Raw genomic sequence first — 12524 nt, 5'->3', positions numbered from 1 at the left:
TCTTCCTCTGCCCCTCCCCTGCTGTGTGTGTGTGCTCGCGCTCGCTCTCTCTCTCTCTCTCTCTCTCTCTCTCTCTCTCTCTCTCTCTCTCTATATATATATATATATATATATATATATATATATCTGTCTCAAAAAAATAAATTTCCTTACACTTGTAGGCCATTTATAAATACAGGACATGCCGAGTATGAGACTCTTTAAGGAACTCATGGCTGCCTTAATGTTAATGTTTTGCTACCGACAAAAGCTGTCTTAGCTTCCTAATAGCCAGACTTCCAGGATACTGTAAGTTTTCTTTAACATATTAAAATTCCTTTAGAGACTTCCTTTATCTCTGCCCACCCCCAACTTAAAAATATACGATCAATTACTCCTCACAATCACAGTGCAGCTCTTTCTGCCCATGGGTCATGTCCCTGCACTCTGATAAAAGCACGTTTTTGCACTGTGAAGGAAAGGAAAGGAAAGGAGAGGAGAGGAGAGGGAAGGGGAGGGGAGGGGAGGGGAGGGGAGGAAGGAAGGAAGGGAGAAAAAGAGAGAGAAAAGAAATCTGATCAAATCTAGGGCATCCCTTGTGATTCATTTCCAAAATCCTGTCAACTTGTGTAATGTCTCCTTTTCACTTTCCAACCATAGGATTAAAAAAAAAAATTACTCACTAGAATCAAATGATTGACAACCTCTACATTCCACAAAGCTTTTTTGAGCCCTGTGTCATTGTTATAAAGTTCCCACTATAGCCCAAGGGAAGTCTTTGTGATATTTTATTTACATCTTCTTAACAAATGACAATAAATAATTATCAGAGTTGTCCTTATAGTAATCATCTTAGAGAACTAGAAAGATATAAAGGGTAACTGAGAAAAAAATACCTCATTTTAGATCATGAATATTACTGCATGTCTTATTCAGTGGAACTCTACTTTCCACTGAATATTATGGCATCTTATAATTTTCCAAATTCACTGTTTAGTATTGACTGCTTAATGGAAAAGATAGAACTGTGACCAAATTCAGAATGTTATTCATTTAATATATTATTCATTCATTTGCTCAATATGTTTGTATATATATTTACTATGTGCAAGACTCTTACACTCAATGAGTTTACAGTTTAGAAGTGAGTCATGCATCACCATGTTCATTGTTGCTGTTCATAAATGAGGAGACATATTCAAAGAGGTTAAGCCCCAGGAACATAATAAAGTATAGTCTCTAAATATTGATCTTATCTCTTTTCCTTTTTTTTTCCTTTCAGATGTAGCTCTGTTATAGTATCTATATTGCAGGTGCTTGAAGTATCAATTTTTTTTCAATGTTTATTTATTTTTGGGACAGAGAGAGACAAAGCATGAATGGGGGAGGGGCAGAGAGAGAGGGAGACACAGAATCCAAAACAGGCTCCAGGCTCTGAGCCATCAGCCCAGAGCCTGACGCGGGGCTCAAACTCCCGGACAGCGAGATCGTGACCTGGCTGAAGTCGGACGCTTAACCGACTGCGCCACCCAGGCGCCCCGAAGTATCAATTTTTAAACACAAATTTAATTCATTTATTTACATAGATATAATTCAAAATACTGTTTAATGTGTTCCTGAATCTTTTGATAAACCCAGAATTTTTACATGGTCATTTTTTAGGTGTCTGCATTCAACTTTTCACAGCTGAACACAGGGACTCATAGGGCATGAAGCCAGCATCAGTTGCACTGATGCTGTGAAAATGAAGCCAGTAACATGACTTTGTGACAAAGTTATGTTATCTTAACTCCTTACATTGGGTTTACGAAGACAGAATGACTGGATATGTTTTAATAACTATGTAACAGTTTAACATACAGATGCCTTTTTTTTTTTTAATTTTTTTTTCAACGTTTTTTATTTATTTTTGGGACAGAGAGAGACAGAGCATGAACGGGGGAGGGGCAGAGAGAGAGGGAGACACAGAATCGGAAACAGGCTCCAGGCTCTGAGCCATCAGCCCAGAGCCCGACGCGGGGCTCGAACTCACGGACCGCGAGATCGTGACCTGGCTGAAGTCGGCCGCTCAACCGACTGAGCCACCCAGGCGCCCCACAGATGCCTTTTTACTTTAAAGCAAATAATCTATAAAAATGAACACAGAATATTTTATTCATGTTTCCTATAAATGAATATTTGGCATAAGTTACAAGTATTTTCTAAAATGCATTTGATAATTTCTAAGTCATTTATAATTTTCCTGATATTATTACCCAAGGTAAACATAGCCAGACATTTTAGCTTTTTCTGGAGTAAAACATTTTTATCTGCCACCCAAAACTGCCACCAGCTTCTTGGAATTCTTCCAGTCATCTCTGTACTCCCTCTCAATATTGAGAGAAAGGGAGAATAGGAGAAATAGGAGAAAAGGGAATGTAAAGGAGGATCAGTACTATAATCTTGCACGATTATTTGATCTTGGAGATGTTCTATACACTCAGAGTCAACTATGCCTATTTCTCTATGAGCACATTTCAGGTTTTTGAAACATGACTTATTTAACATCACCTTGGCTGCTGAAATAAAGGGGCAGAGATCACTGAGGTCATGTTTCCAGGCCCGATACAGAAAGTTTTATATCATCAGATGGTACCTTCCAGGTGATAGCCACAGACAATGCTGTTTCTTACTGCGAATTATCCCTTCCACTAGTTGTTCACTTACTCATATTTACCGCTGTATTTTTTATGCTACACGATACCCAGACTCTTACCAATGTCATGTCGCTACTCTGTAAAGGGCATTTTCCATGGTCATGCAAAACCAATACATGAAAATTGTTTAAATACTTTTAAGCCAGGTATAAGCAGTAGGGGGGAAATGTCACTCATAGAGACTAAGCCTCGAGTTGGGGTTTTAAACATTGCTATTGCATTCTCATGTTTGTGTCTATCATTCAAAAAGTGCTGGATTTGCTGCAGATGGGCATGTTTCACATTTGAATAAATATTTCTGCAGAATCTAAATTCCAGTCCATTTAGCATATTTTATACTAACCTTATTACCCATTAACATATTCAACGAAACTTTCTCATTTGCAGCCAGATTCATGGATTTATGCCATAGACCCTGAAGATATCTGAGACTATATCAACATTATACAACATCTACTATACACAGTGTATAGAGAAAAACTACCAAATCCAAGTTGGACTTTAATTAACGTAGTTAACATATCATTATTATGTTCAGGACGAGAAAATATATTTACATTAGGGATCAGCCTATTAAAGTATAAGAACTTAATCTATTTAAGAATTTCATTCAAGGAATATATAAAAGGATTTTGGTACATCCTATATAACATATGAGAATTTGGGGAAAAATGTCTGATATATATATATATATATATAATATATATACATATTTATATATATATTTATATATGTATATATATATATTCTAAAAAAGGATGTGTAATGTGCCACATCATAAACAACCAAAGTTGTTTTTTTTTAATTGGCAAAGTACTTGTACACCGTTATGTAACTTCAAATCATGCTTTTGAAAATCCTGCCTTCTCTGAATTGTGACAAATTCACAGTGCTTTATCTTCAAATGTAGACAATAAAATGCACCCTGATGAAAGTACCAAAATGTTTACTTTTAATGGAATTCTAGTCCTAGAAATGAAAATAAATGTGCTTTGTGTTAATACATGGGTTATAATGTCTACAATATATATTGTAGAGTGAGTTCACACCCACTCAACTTAAAGACACAGATATTCAATCATCTGGACTGTTATTTCTGTTTGACACATTCAGATTTCTCTGAAGTCTACTTTGGGTACTTACAGCATCTTACATATACTATGAAGGCATGTGTTTATTTAAGGATTCAAGTAAATTAGAAATCAAACACTATGTATTTTAAAATTGTATTCTTTTCACCATTACTAACTTCTATTTTTAATCTTTCTTCCTTCTTTGACACAAAGTTTTTATTTACTCTAGAAAAGCAACCAAAGGACTTTAATTTCAGTATTAAGGATATATAAATGATCTATAAATACTTCAAATATATTTTATTAAATAATTACAGTGTTCATATTACAAGTCTGTTAATAATCGGTCAGAGGCAATGAGACCAACCAGGAAGCATCTGGATGTAAATGTGGTAAATTATTTGATTACTTTATACCAAGAATTGCCCAGCATCAGTTGGCTTTGGAATCAATTCTTTGTTCAAATTCCCATTTATCATGTATCAGCTAAATAATCTTGGGCAAATTATGTAACTTCTCAAGGAGAACATATTTAAAGTAGGAATAATACATCCTTACTTCACGGTATTGTTGAGAAGGATTATTTGAAAACACAAATATAAAGAGTTAAGCAATTTACCCAGAGTAAACAGTTAGATTTTCTATTCATCAACAGGCTTAGAGTTATATCTGAAAGTAAAATAAGTAAAAACATAAATCCTGACTATAAGACTATTAAAGTAACAAAGTGAACTCTAAAGGACCTTGTAAAATATCCTTCTGTGAATATCTTCCCAAAATAGATAAAACTGTTTCTCGAATAGGCTATGAATGAACCTTACCCCTCACCAGACTCTTTTCCCTCTTTATTGACCTTCAATCTCCTGTTGCTTCCACATATGATTTAATAGCTAGAAGCATCTTGCTTAAGAAATAAAAGAGCTTCTATTTCCAGAGGAACGCAGAGTTATTGATTCAAATTGAAATTCATGGTGTGAACTTCAAAAATCTGTCACTATTTCTCAATCTTCATTATATTTATCTCCTTAGCTTATGGTTCAAGATAGCAGATCCTTTTATATTAATTACATGTTCTTGTTTATCTCTTCCCAGCATGACAAGACCAAGAAAGCATAGATTTAGAATGGAAATACTTAATTTTAAGTCTTGGCTCCAGCATTATTCCTGAGCATCAGGTTTTACATTTGTAAAAATAAATAAATAAATAAATAAATAAATAAATAAATAAATAAATAAATATAAAAATAAAAATAACTATCTTGCTTAAGTCACAGGAGAAAGTCAACAGGCAAGTATAAGACATTAAGGACACAAATATGAGAAATACTTTAAGACAAAGCTCAGGTTTTAATTAGGAATTCCAAGCAATTAATCAAACTAGAGTGATTGGTGTCATGATCAGGGAAATTCATGCTTTAGTTTTATTATAAACCTAATATAGGATATCTCCTCTACTACTGAAACATTTTTTCTTGTACTAAAATTTCCTAATTTAAAATTCTATGAAGGGTCACCTGGGTGGCTCAGTCAGGTAAGTATCTGACACTTGATTTCGTCTCAGGTCATGTTCTCATAGTACTGGGATCAAGCCCTGCATTAGGCTCTGCGCTGAGTGTGGAGCCTGCTTGGGGTTCTCTCTCTCCTCTCTCTCTCTCTGCCCCTTCCCTGCTTGCACTCTTTACCTCTCAAAATAAATAAATAAACTTAAATAAAAAGGGGAAAAGAAAAAACTTCTATAAGATTCACTACTGAATGTCAAAACTTACCAATCTATCTATAACAGTTTCCATACACTCTTCCAGCCTATCTATGCATGTGTGTGCACATATAAACATGCTCATTTATTTATCCAAAACCACATGATTGATTGGTTCCATGAGTCTTTCACTTGAATTTATATATATTTATCTATTTGCTTTCCTCCTCTTATTAATGATAATATTTTACTTTCATTTGTGACTTCTCATTATCGTAATATGTTTCAAGTAACAGTGTTTCAAAAAATAAATTCCTCTTGGAATTTAGTAAATAAAGCAAATATCTTAGGTAGATATTCAATTATTCTTGACATTGTTTCCAAATTAAAAAAATGAACAATTAATCCTGATTTCCTGAACACTTAATTCTCCTTTGAGTTTATGGTAACAATCCCAGATCAGACTTAAGAGGGGAAACTCATTTTGGTATATTCAGATTTTTAAAAAGTTTTACTTGTATATATTTCACTATTACATGAGCAATTTGTATGAATTGTTAATAAAACAGTAAAAAAAACTAAAGAGAAGTTAAAAAGAATCACCATAATTCTACCAGACTGCTTACATTTTGGAGTATATGTTTCATAATATTTTATGCATGAATAAACCATACTTTTAGAAGTGGAATATTATTCCTAGTTTTATAATTAGTTTAATTATATGTGCTAAACATCTCTTCCTGACAATAACCATGTGTGTATAGAATAATTAAAATGACTTAAAAGTATTCCATTGCATATACCAAATTTTATTTATCAATCCCATATAATGGGACAGTCACATTGCTGTATTGTTACATAGACAATATCATGATAAATACACCTTAATCTTTGTACAACTGTCTAATTACTTCCCTTAGGATAAATTTCTAACATTAGAATTTCTTATGTTAAAAGATATATATCTTTTTAGCTTTCATCATACTTTGACAAAATCCTCCAAAGGATTTTGGGTTGAAGAATACCTTTTTTCTACATTCTATTTCTATATTGAATTTGAATTTTTAAAACGTTTTCTGTATAAGGAATATCTTGCTTTACTTATATGTTTTTTTACTACTACTAAGCTTCATATTTGCACATATCTTACTTGGCCATTGTTTTTTCTGATTATATGAAATGCCATTCCTTATCCTTTGCTCATTTTTCAATGGAGTAGTTTTCTTTATATTACATAATAAAGAGATCTTTATGTGTTAATGTTTATAACCTTTTACTTTGTAAATGTTCCAAATGTTTTCTCAAGGTTTATAGCCCTTTACATTTACTTATTGCAGTTTTTGATGTGTGGATGTTTTAAAACTGTACCTATCAGGTTGCCTGGGTGGCTCAATCAGTTAAGTGTTTAACTCTTAATTTCTGTTCAGGTCATGATCTCATGGTTTGTGACTTCAAGCCCTGCATCAGGCTCTGTGCTGATAGTGTGAACCCTGCTTGGGATTCTCTTTCCCTTTCTCCCGCAAAATAAACATTAAAAAAAAATACTACATACAAATTTTGTTCTGGTTTTTGTTATTAAATTTTTCCTGATGCTAAGATGACAAATATTTAGTGGGGAACTCTAAGCCTCCTTGAGCTTTATTTTTTTTTCTTTTTTCTTTTTTTTATATGAAATTTATTGTCAAATTGATTTCCATACAACACCCAGTGCTCATCCCAACAGGTGCCCTCCTCACATCAACCCTTAGATTGTTCTCAGTTTTTCAGAGTCTCTTATGGTTTGGCTCCCCCCTTATCTAACTTTTTTTTCCTTCCCCTCCCCCATGGACTTCGTTTAGTTTCTCAGGATCCACATAAGAGTGAAAACATATGGTATCTGTCTTTCTCTGACTGACTTATTTCACTTAGCATAACACTCTCCAGTTCCATCCCCGTTTCTACAAAAGGCTAGATTTCATTCTTTCTCATTGCCACGTAGTATTCTATTCTGTATATAGACCACAATTTCTTTATCTATTCATCAGTTGATGGACACTTAGGCTCTTTTCCATAATTTCGCTATTGTTGAATCTTGAGCTTTAAATTTAAAGTTTGTGTACCTTCTGCAGCTCCCACAATGTGAGGGCACATCCTATATGCCTCCAATACTCCTCTGCTTCCCCATCATAACATTTAATAAGCTATCCTGCAAGCATCTGTTTACCTTTTGTTCTCCACTTCAGACCATAAGCTCCTTGAAATTATGAACAGTCTCACTTATATCTTGGCATAAATAAGAACTCTGTTAAATCAGGTCTCTCAGTTATTGCCTAATAGGCATTCATAACCTATGCTTGAACTTACTATATATTGCACTAACCCAGTGTTGTTGGTACAAGCTTTCAATTATATAAGTTTTTAGAACCATGTACTTTCAAACTACATGTAATAATTATAATACCCATGTTATGCAATTTTGGTTAATATTTGTTGCCTTTCTAGAGAAAAACCAAGCCTATTTTGTACATTATTGGATCACCATTATATTTAATTAACTACAGTAGGTGTAGAATAAATAATTGAGAATTGTGAATGAGCCAATAAATAACAAAAGTTTATAACCAAGAACCTCTAGGAAAAATATATCTCCACTGCTCTGACTTTCTTAAAAATAATTTAAAATATTTTAGTATTTATATCCATTCTATGATAGGAAACACAATATGATAGGAAAGACCATGAAGGAGATTTCTAGAATGACTTCTTCTTTCATCATTGTATCATACTGAAATAACTCAAGAAGCATATAATATTTAAATCTTAAAATAATCATCAATGTCATGCTATCAAACATTTTATAGCTAAAGCAAATTACTTCAAGTCACCAAATGACTTGTCTTATTTTATTTTTATCATGAACTCATTGTATGTATAAACAGCAAAATACAATGTTGGAGAGAATAATAAAAACAGATGGAGGACATTTTCACTTGAATGACCTTTCAGTTCACAGGCTTGAATAAGGCTGAGTCTAGTTATGCTAAATAACTAGTGGTACCTCTTAGCACCTGCTCAGTCTCCTAAATGCATTCAACCTTTGCTTCTGGGTTCTTGAAAATAGCACAAGCTTCTGATGGGAGGCAGATGTGAGTTGATGTTGATGTGGCTATACAAGCCATTCTAGTGAATCCTCAAGGGTAAACAATGTACAACCTTGAAGATGAACTATAAAGATGGCAAACATTTGCATAAGGCCTTTTCTCACCATGAAAAAAATATTTCAAAATTTATGATAAAGAAAGTAAATGCTATATTCATTTGTCAGTCTTTTAGCATGATAGGTAACAACAAAATCAAACTGGTTTATTTACAACCTTTAATAACATATACAAGATAAAAAAAATATGTTAAAGTCATTGTAATAAGCTAAAAACCTGCTTTATTAACAGAAGAATACAGTATCTCAGGTGCTGAAGTCAACATCCCTGGACGCAGATCTTGGTTCTAGCTCTATATTGTAGCAGTATTATCTACATGAACTTGAACAAGTCCCTCAGCTTCTAGGTTTTCTTGGCTATACAATCAGGTTTGTAACATTAACTATTAACAATAATCTCAATTATTTTTTGAGATACTTCATGCTAATCATCACCACAGTGTACATGAAAACATTCAATAACTATTATCAATTATTAATATTATTATACAAATAAAAACCTAGATTATAACAGTTTTATTGGCATAGATTCCTATCTATCCATCAAGATCCAGATCATAAGTCACTGGTTTTATAAAATCTTTCTTACCTAGAGCAGGTCTAATTATTTTTCATTTGAGCTCCCATTTCCTTATGATTAGTTAATATAATAAGATTAATTTATTGCATTGACTATTTGGATAAGTCACTTGGCTAGGGTAAGACTCTTCAGATCAGATGGCTTGAGGAACAACAAGTATTCACAATTCCATTAATTATTTAGCTTTTCTTTTACTGATTGAAAGGCACAGACAAAACTGCTCAGGGTGATGAAATTTATAGAGTCGATGTACAAGAGGAAAAGAGAAAGGAGGTAAGAAAGTGTAGGAGGAAGAACTTATAAACCTACAGAATTTTAATAAATTTCTGGTATGTATTTTGTAATGTGAGTTCTCTTCCTTTAACCTACTTCCTTTAACATACTTTAACCTTTCCAAACTGTGAAATCCTGTCATCCATCAATTTTGTGAGCTGAACTTGTAAGTGCAGTCATCCTACCCCCTTTAAAAGGGAGAGAGATTCTGGTAGTAATGATGTGCCTAAATCTGATGACAAACACATATAAATAGAAATACCCATGATTACATAGATATAAAAGAACATATTAGCCTACTTATTATTTTTTTATAAGTGTTCCAAAAATTTAGAGTTTTAACCTGGCATTCTAAAAACCGATTTTAGGGGCACCTGGGTGTCTCATTTGGTTAAGCATCCAACTCTTGGTTTTGGCTCAGGTCGTGATCTCCTGATTGGTGAGTTCAAGCCCCGTGTTAGACTCTGCACTGACAGCATGGATCCTGCTTGGGATTCTCTCTCTCCCTCTCCCCCTCTGCCCCCCCCCACTCCCCCAAACTCTCTCTCTCAAAATAAATAAACATTAAAAAAAGCAGTCTAACATTTAAAAATAAAAACCTGTTTTAGAGCCATGATATATCAAAAAAATTATGTTAAAAATTAATAATTGCACAATGATTTTCCAATATTTATTAACTAAATAAATCACATGTTTTCTTTGCCAGCTGAATATTATGCCTATTTCAGCTGGAAATAATGAACCTAAAGCAAAATTTAAAGGCTCAGGAATGCCAAAAGTATAGTTAAAAAAAAGTATAGTAGTATTAGAGCATAGAAGAATTAGGAAAACAAATCTGGACACACTGCAATAAATGCATTATGTATTTTGATAAATTCCAGGTATAGTTTTCAAAATTAGGTTAAAAAGAGCCATTGCTATCACTTTATGACAAAAATCCACTGATGCCTAGAATTAAAAAAATTAGTACCTCCTGCACATTTAATTACATGTTGGCAGATTTGTCAATATATACACCTTCAATAATGTGGATAAACTTGCCACATTGTGTTTCTTTTGCCTTTAGTTTCTATTTAAAGACCATGAAGTTAGACATGGATAATTTTAGCTAAAACAGGAAGAAAACCTGAGAAATGAAACCAATTATGTGACACTCAACTTGAGGTGGTCAAAACTACACAACTATAAATGGTATCTCACATAGGGCTCAACCATTTTAATTGAATTCACTATTCACTAATGTGACCAATTGTACTATTTAGATCTGATGAGCTTAAGCTGATAAAATCATCATCTCTGAGATGCACAAAAATTCTGGAGTGACTCATTTCTAAAACTCCACAAGACATTCTAGGAAGAGGGAGACAATGAGGAAGGGAGAACATGAAAGTTGTACATAGACTTTTAATGTTTCCATGGTCTCTGCTTGAATATTCTAAGAATGTCTATGTCTCCATCCAACTGTGATGCTGTCTTTAATTTAAAGTTATGAGATTACATAACTGAATGAAACGTTTCACATCTTTTAAGCTATTAGCTGCAGGAGTTTTTTGTTTCTTCCTTCATTTCTTTTTTTTATTTATTTATTTTTTTTTGTCTTCACTCAGCCAGGTCCTTTTTTATTAGGATCCTATTAGCTGACTTTGGGATAATGATAATATAGCTTGGCCAGTTCAATCACCACATTTTGTCTGTCGTTTTCCTCTCATGCACTTAATGGCTGCCTTGTACAAGATGAAAAATACTTAGAGCAAATCCCCCTTGAAAATGAACATAAATAAGTTCACATAGTCATAAATTAATAACAGGCAATCTTTCATTTATACCTGCTTGTATCCTTTTGTCTGATTGCTCCATTAGTCCCTCTCCTCTGAAGTTTCAAATAAAGAAAATGTAATGCCACCTCTAAGTATAATTAGAATGGATAAATGAACAGAAAAGTAAGAAGCATTCTGAGTCATTAATTGTCCTAACAGGCTCAATCTGGGAAACATGAATGGTGAATATGCTAAACAAAAGAGAATGTGCACATTATGCTTAGAAGCAAAGTAAAAATCAGTGAGAGCAGCCTACAGGAGGAAAATATAGGATGCACATTGCTAAGCATCACTTAGCAAATTATGTCTGCTTCTTTATTATGGTATTGTTATCACAAGTATGGTAACCATACTGGTAGAAGCTTTGTGTTTAGGTGAGTAAGTTCTGGAAACTCTCTCTTATTGATGGGGCTATTATTAAGATGCAAAATGCTCTTTTTTAGATTGTGCTTATGTATTCAAACTATTTGACTATTTTTTGTTTTCTTATTTTAAATAAAAGATTTTGTTGTTTGCATGTGTTAAAAGATAAACTGAGGCATATTAAAAATTATGGGTTTGAGCAAAAATCCATTCTATTTGGAGAGCACCAAACCAGAAGTAGTTAGGAGTGCTCCATGGACAAAAGCTTGGGAAGAGACTTTTACAGAGAAGCAAATCAAGGAAATTAATTGGTATAGCTTGAAGTCTAGTTGGGTGGTTTGTGATTGGCTGCCTTTAGACTTTGAGTTTGGTAATCTTGAGCCATTTAAAGACTTAGATTTTGGTGTGTTAAGGTAGGCTACCATGGCATTAGAGTCACTTTGATGTAATGGCCTCCTTGTTTAATAGTTTAACACATGTATATTTGGTGTATGTGTGTGGTGTGTGTGCGTGTGTGTGTATCTGAAATTATGTAAACAAACTATTGGAGTAGACTTATTTGCTAGCATACTGGCAAAGAATAAATAGCAAGAGGTGACAGACCAATTGTATATACATATGAATAACTATAATCTATAAACTTATCAGATAGACAGTGTGGTGAGGTAGTTAGGACTTAGAAAGCATAGTCCTTGGGCCCAAATCTCAGCTTTGTCACTTACTTGCTCTGTGATCTTGAACAAATTACTTTTTTTCTATGTTGGTTTTCTTTGTGATGTGGGAATATTAGTGGTTAATTAATGGGATTTTGTGAGAAATACATGATTAAATAAATATAAAGTGCATGGAAC

Source organism: Prionailurus bengalensis, chromosome B3, assembly GCF_016509475.1.
Source record: "Prionailurus bengalensis isolate Pbe53 chromosome B3, Fcat_Pben_1.1_paternal_pri, whole genome shotgun sequence".
Lineage (NCBI taxonomy): Eukaryota > Metazoa > Chordata > Mammalia > Carnivora > Felidae > Prionailurus > Prionailurus bengalensis.
This window is presented reverse-complemented; position numbering follows the sequence as displayed.